Below are 6,577 nucleotides of genomic sequence, written 5' to 3'. Positions count from 1 at the left end.
GCGCCCCGGCCGGCCGAGGAGAGAGGGAGTGGCCGGGGCCGGGGGTAGCCCTGGCCCCTGAACGGAGGGGATGATGTCCTTCCACTCTGGACCCTGGACTTTGAAGCCCCAGCAGAGCGTTTGGGGATGAGATGAGAACAAACGCACCAAGGTTGGAGTTGTTGAGATCGCGGGGAAGGTTAGTAGTAATTGTTCTGAAAGAGCTTTGCAAATGATTGTGGGCAGGTGTAGAGTAAGGGAAAACATGGTCTACTCTATGTTCATTTAAAGATCACATGAGGAGTCCTCTGAGGGCCAACAGATTAGAGTTATTATCACTGGAGTTCTATAGTTTAGTGCTCATTAAAGTTCATAAAAGCAGGATTTTGAGGGGTGGCATGGGGGACAAGTTGGGTTATAAAGTAAGCTGCATATAAAGGTTCATACTGTTGATGAAAAGCATTTGTCCTTACTGAAACGTAAGGACAATTTCAATTTTTTGAAAATTGCTCAAGAAAACTTGTCACCTTTGGTCCAGACAGGGCTTGTCAATTCCATGTGTTCTTCCGTGACGTTTGTCAAACAGACAATACTTTTGGCATGTGATGTATTTATTTCTGGTTTGTAAAAACAAGACTGAATGGGGAAAAACAATTTGACAATTTGAAAAGCTCCTTTTGCACACTTTTTATTTTGAAAGTATAAGGGGATTTACTTTTTTTCTTTGCAAATGCTTTACAAGACATTTGTAAGAAGAAAAACATTTAGATCAAAAAAGGGCTTTTGAGATGAGAGTTTACTTTTTCACAGTATTAAATTTTAAAGGGTATCATTACTCATGGTATATTTTGTGGTGACGTTTTTTATGAACACTGGAAGATTGCAAGCATAAACACATACATAATTTTAAATCAGTGTATGATATGAAGTTTTTCACCTTGAGCTCTCCCCCTCACCCATTTGCCTATGGCTTAATCAAGGGGAAAACTTTAGTGAAGGTAAATATTAAATATGTAATTTTCATCTTTACGTTGGACAGAATATAGGAATGTAATAATCTATATTCTGTCACTCTGAATTTTCTTTCACATAATTGATAGTCTTCTCAGTTATAGATACCACACTCTGTACAGTTTGTGTTGGAACAAAGGGAATTAACATTGATTGTATTCAGGCACTGGGCTTGGTGAATTATGTACTTTTGTATTTAATCCTCATAGCTACCCTGTGCCTAAGATAACATTATCCCTGTTGTACAGTATTCTTCAGTATCTTTCCTGAGGAGGTGATATAGCTGGTAAATTGAAGAGCTAGAACTTATGTGTGTCTGATTCTAGAATGTGTTTTTTCTACTATGCTCTGCATAAGTGTATGTGCTGACTGATACAAATTTTATGAAAGTGGAAATTTTTGTCACAAAGAGACCTTTCAATTCTGTTGCTAATCTTGAAAGCTTTCAGTGTTCTTGGCTGAAGATAATCTTAAGTTTTTTCCCCCCAGATGTCTTCATTTTCTAGCCAGAGGTAACATTTTAGCAGGTCCGCTGATTAGTAAGATTTCCTAGTAGCCGAAGTGACCTATCTGAAAGATAGTGTTCACTATCTTTGTCTCCAGTTTCAGCATGCCCAATGTACTTTAAATGTTTTGTTTATTCTGATCCTGAATAGTTTTTCAAATAATATTATTAAAATAAAATACCAACTATTTATAGGGGTTTGAATTTGCTTTATCATAGCTTGGAGGTATACTAGTACATACACCGACCTGCAAGTGGAGTACTTGATAACAGATACTGTTTTTCTTCTCTTTCATTTAGTGCAGAAGTTTTGGACCTAGTGTGTGGTTTACAGAAAACACAGTAGCTATTCTGGGATCCAGCATAATCTTCTGTGGGGCTAGGGAGTAAAAGACCTTCGAGATTCCAAGCAGTATCTTAGATGAAGTGAAACAGCAGGAACATCTTGCTAGTGCCACGGCCATTGGTTACTTTTATCCCCCATTGGTCTCTGCTCTTGCATCTTTGATGTTCTGCTGAGCTTGCCGTCCCAGTCATTATCTCTGTTTAAGAGAGTTCAACTGGAAGAGTAGCTGCTAAAATTTTTTTAAAGGGATGCTAGCTGGCACTCATCCTTTGCGGGTCCTTTGATTAGATTTACTTGTCAAATTAATTATCCCTGGCTGGAATTTCAGGAGAAGTTATGGAAGTTGGGATTTGCTGCTCCATCTTTTAAGAAGTAAATTGGAGGTCTTTAGTTAAATAGCCCTCTCTCAGAAACATGGGCATTAGAGGCAGAGGGAAAAGAAGTCCTGTGTTCCTCAGGATGTGTCTGCGTGTTCGTGATATATGAAGTTTGGAGCTTTGCTTGAAATAAAACCTTGGAATCCTGATGGGCAATATTTGGTCTGAATGAGCAAGATTTTCATTAGAGGCAGACTCCCAAGAAAGAGTTAAATACACTTCCTTATTTGTGAAGGTAATTACTCATTGTATTTGGGCTATTGGAGTGAAAAAATCGACAAATGATAATGTGAGTACTCTTCAAGTAAATAAAGCCTTTCTGAAATGATTTATATTGCCTCTATATAAATAAAAGACACCAGGAAATTGTCTCCAATGTTTTTAGAAGCTTATTTTCATACCTTCTGCATAATAAACCTCATGGCCACCAATATTCATTTGTCCAAGAGTGAAATGGAGCTGATGAAATATTTGGAACTGTCAAAATGAATTAATCCTAAATACTTAAGAATATTTATTATAGTTTAATTCATTGGTAGGTCTATTAATTTGTTCAATCCTGCAACATCCCACTTCCTTCCTGCTTCAAATTTCTCTTCTTACTTTCCTTCCTCTCTTTCTGACTGTTACTGCTGGTGCATGGAGCCTTCCTATAGTTCTCAGTTGACACAATGAAGTCTTTGGCAGAGTGGATATTGACAAGGAGGGCAACAAAACTTAAAGTCCTCTTCCCTTCGATTCACTCTGCTCGAGGAGTTCGAGATCTGGACAAGACCCCATAACCCACTTTGTTATTTTTTTAACTTATTGATGAGAGACAGGAGAGAGAAACATTGACTTGCCGCTCCACCTATTTCTGCTTTCATCGGTTGACTCTTATATATGCCCCGACTGGGGATCGAACCCACAACCTTGGTGTATTGGGACAACCCTCTAAACAACTGACCTCCCTGGCCATGTTTCCATTTTTTCTTGAAAGGAGAAAGAGTGGCCAGAGTGAGGGAGGAAGGGCCTTGATACTGCCACGGTTTCTCTTTTTCTTTTCCTTCCCTCTCCTAAGTGTTAAAGAGGAAAGTTTGTAAAAGCCCATCTGCTCCAGGAGCAGGCACTGTTCTCTTGTCCTCTTTTGCAGCCCACCCCAAACCCCACACTTTTGACTTGTTCCTTTTAGCTGCTATCCCACCCTTCAGCCCTCTCTCCCAAGTAGGTCTTGCCTTCCTTATCCCAGGATCTCCTCCCAATGCAGCACTTTTTGTCCTAACCCTGAGGTCTAATGCCCTGCCAATCAACCTCCTTCATGCCTTTCCTTGTGCTCTGCTTTGATCATGGAAGCCTGGGCCTTTAGTCCTAGGGGAGTCCAGACTCCCAGTTGGGGGAGGGAAAAATTCTACTTCCAGGACTGAGTGGGGCAGGGGTAGTTGCTTTTATTCAAAGTTAAATGCTAAATGGGTTTTCCTATAGGTTCGGTAATTTATTATACTTCTGTAACCTTATGGGTGTTTAAGTTTTTGTGGGTTGGCTTGGAAACCTGGCACATAGACCTTTGTTTCCTGGGAAAGAAAGTTCTGAGGTTCAAAGAGATGATTTAAAAAGCCAGCTTGTGCTCCAGAAGTTGGGGGTTGCATGCTTTTTGTTAATTACTCGGTGGGATGGTAGGGAGCACACCTTTAGTTCACCAAAATTAGATGTCTTCTGTGGATCAGATGGTTCTTCTGGGAGATAAACTGATAGCTTTTTTAGATTGTCAGTGGAGAATTTCTGAACTCTTCTAAGAATTCAGGCACATGTTTTGAGTTCAGACCATCCCAAGTTAATGTGTGTCATTAAAGCAGATGATAGTGTTGTAGAAAGAACATTTTTTCTTTGTCATAAAGGAATATCTTGTTCCCACTATATCTTGCTGCTGTTTTGAAACTTTTCAAGGGTACTGGAATTCTTAGTTATTTTACCCTAGATTACTGAGCGGTAAACATGGACAGTGTGTTTTACCTGAAGATTTTAAAGTAAACTTTTATTTGTTTGTTGTTGAAGTTAGATGCAGTTACCTCTGTTTGTAGTGTTCAATTAAGTGAAGGATTTCAAGGTGATAAAAGCAAAGCAAAATATATTTTAAATTTATTCTCCATAAATGTGTTCAGTTTTAGCTTGGTTGCAGGACATATTACTAATAAAAGGCAAGATGAGGTTCTTCATTGGCTGGGAGGAGGTGTCTCCAAACCACTCTTGTTTTTATTTATTTTTTTAAAATATTTTATTGGTTTTTTACAGAGAGAAAGGGAGAGGGATAGAGAGTTAGAAACATCAATGAGAGAGAAACATCAATCAGCTGCCTCCTGCACACCCCCCACTGGGGATGTGCCCGCAACCAAGGTACATGCCCTTGACCGGAATCGAACCTGGGACCCTTTAGTCCGCAGGCCAACGCTCTATCCACTGAGCCAAACCGGTTAGGGCCACTCTTGTTTTTAAAATGAATTTGAGTCAGCTTCCTTTATTTTGAGAGTTTACCAAATTATTTAATTACACATACAGTGCAATGGTTAAAAAGCATGATCTCCAAGGGTAAAATGCTCAAATATCCAAATCTTACGTTTATCTTTTAAAATATGTTTTTATTTATCTCAAAGAAGAAGGGAGAGGGAGAGATAGAAACATCAGTGATGAGAGAGAATCAACTGCCTCCTGCACACCCCCCACTGGAGATTGAGCCCACAGCCCAGGCATGTGCCCTGAACTCCTGGTTCATAAGTTGATGCTCAACCACCAAGCCACACTGGCCGGGGCAAATCTTCCTTTTGACACTAACTAGCTCGGTGATCTTGGGCAAGTTGCTCAATCTCCGACCTGTTTCCTCACTTTTGAAATTGTGATAATGTAATACCTACTTCATAGGATTTTTGTGAGGATTAAAGGAGCCAGAGGATGTATAATATTTAGAACATGCCAAGCAAAGGTAAATATGCTCAGAGTTAGTTCTTTTTGTTATTATTCCTTTGTCATCGTCATTATTGATGCTACTTTTTTACTTTGGATACCTTCGGAGATGACACCTCTTCTGTTCTGGGTGTGTGTGAAAGACATTTGTTTATTTGGTAGTAATTTCTAGATATAAAGCTTATTGGGGGTCCAGGCAGAGAAGTATATTAACTATTGGATACATCCAAAATTGGCCATAGTGAAGGAAATCCATAAAATATTCAGCCAATTTTTTTCCAGTAACACCATTCCTATTATGTTAGGTATAAGGAACTGTGCCACTTTGATTAACTGCAGTGTCTCTATTAAAATTTGTATATATTATGTTGGTATTTGGGAACTGTGTAGAGGGATCTTTAATTTCTAAATGGTCCAATTATAAGAATTTCTTTTTGGAAATCAATTCCGTTTTCCCATAGAAATAATGTCACATGTGGCCTTCAGATTCCCAGGCCAACCCAACGTGTCTGAACTTGAAAACTGATAATACCATAAAAACTAGCTTCTGTGTATAATAGTGTCTCAATAAGAAGAGCACTGAGTGCATCAAGTACTAAAAGATTATGAACACAATGTGGTGGAGTCACATTCCTTCACAATCCTAGCAAGGACTCCCAGGCTTTGGGCAGAGGAATTTCTTCCCTGATGGAGGCTGAGGACAGGGTGAGCAGTGTGACCTGGGTACTAGAAGGAAGGAGCGTTTTCTTGGTCTGGCTCCTCAGAAGGCTATATAGTATAGTGGTTGCTTTCAAATCTCTGTTCTATCACAGAACTTCTCATCTGTAAAATTTAGTTGTAAGTAATGCCTACCTTACAGGGTTCTTGGGAGGGTTAAATGTGTTTATATAAAGCACTTTTAAAAGCACCTGGCCCATAGGTGAGTGCATAGGAAATGTTATATGTTTACTAAATTTTACTGTTCTAATAGAAATAAGCTTCTTTGGAATAATTTTAGATTGGCAGAAAAGTTGCAAAAATACTACAGAGTTTCCATATATCCTTCACCCAGATATACATAGCTGTGGTACATTTGTCACTAACATTGGTACTTTACTATTAGCTAAACTGCAATTTTATTCAATTTCACCAGTTTTTCTACTAATACCCTTTTTCTGTTCTAGGATCTGATCCAGGATACCATGTTATATTTAGTTTTTAAGTTACTGGTGTGTTTTTTTTTAAGGAGAACAAAATTTTAAGTGTTTTTTATTGATTTCAGAGAGAGGAAGGGAGAGGAAGAGAGAGAATCATTGATTGGCTACCTCCTACAAGCCCCCTACTGGGCATCGAGCCTGCAACCCTGGTGTGTGCCCTGACCAGGAATCGAACCGTGACCTGGTTCATAGGTCAACACTCAACCACTGGGTCACACCGGCCGGGCTT

The 6,577-nt window shown here is 39.3% G+C and overlaps 1 protein-coding gene across 17 annotated transcripts in view; it reads left to right on the top strand.

Moving 5' to 3' along the window:
* The first annotated feature begins 21 nt into the window (after positions 1-21).
* TAB3 (TGF-beta activated kinase 1/MAP3K7 binding protein 3) overlaps positions 22-6,577 on the top strand; it is a 70,216-nt gene continuing 63,660 nt past the window's right edge. For 9 of the 17 annotated variants that reach the window (XR_001360267.1, XR_001360263.1, XR_001360266.1 and 6 more), the window contains exon 1: positions 1,864-2,453. The gene's annotated coding sequence lies outside the window, so the exon portion shown is untranslated. Of the gene's footprint in view, positions 179-536; positions 548-1,863; positions 2,454-6,577 lie in introns of those variants that run through there. The other 8 variants (XM_005884504.2, XM_005884502.2, XM_014531984.1 and 5 more) reach the window with 7 other exon arrangements.

The sequence above is a fragment of the Myotis brandtii genome, unplaced genomic scaffold (assembly GCF_000412655.1).
Source record: "Myotis brandtii unplaced genomic scaffold, ASM41265v1 scaffold834, whole genome shotgun sequence".
Classification (NCBI taxonomy): Eukaryota; Metazoa; Chordata; class Mammalia; order Chiroptera; family Vespertilionidae; genus Myotis; species Myotis brandtii.
This window is presented reverse-complemented; position numbering and strand designations above follow the sequence as displayed.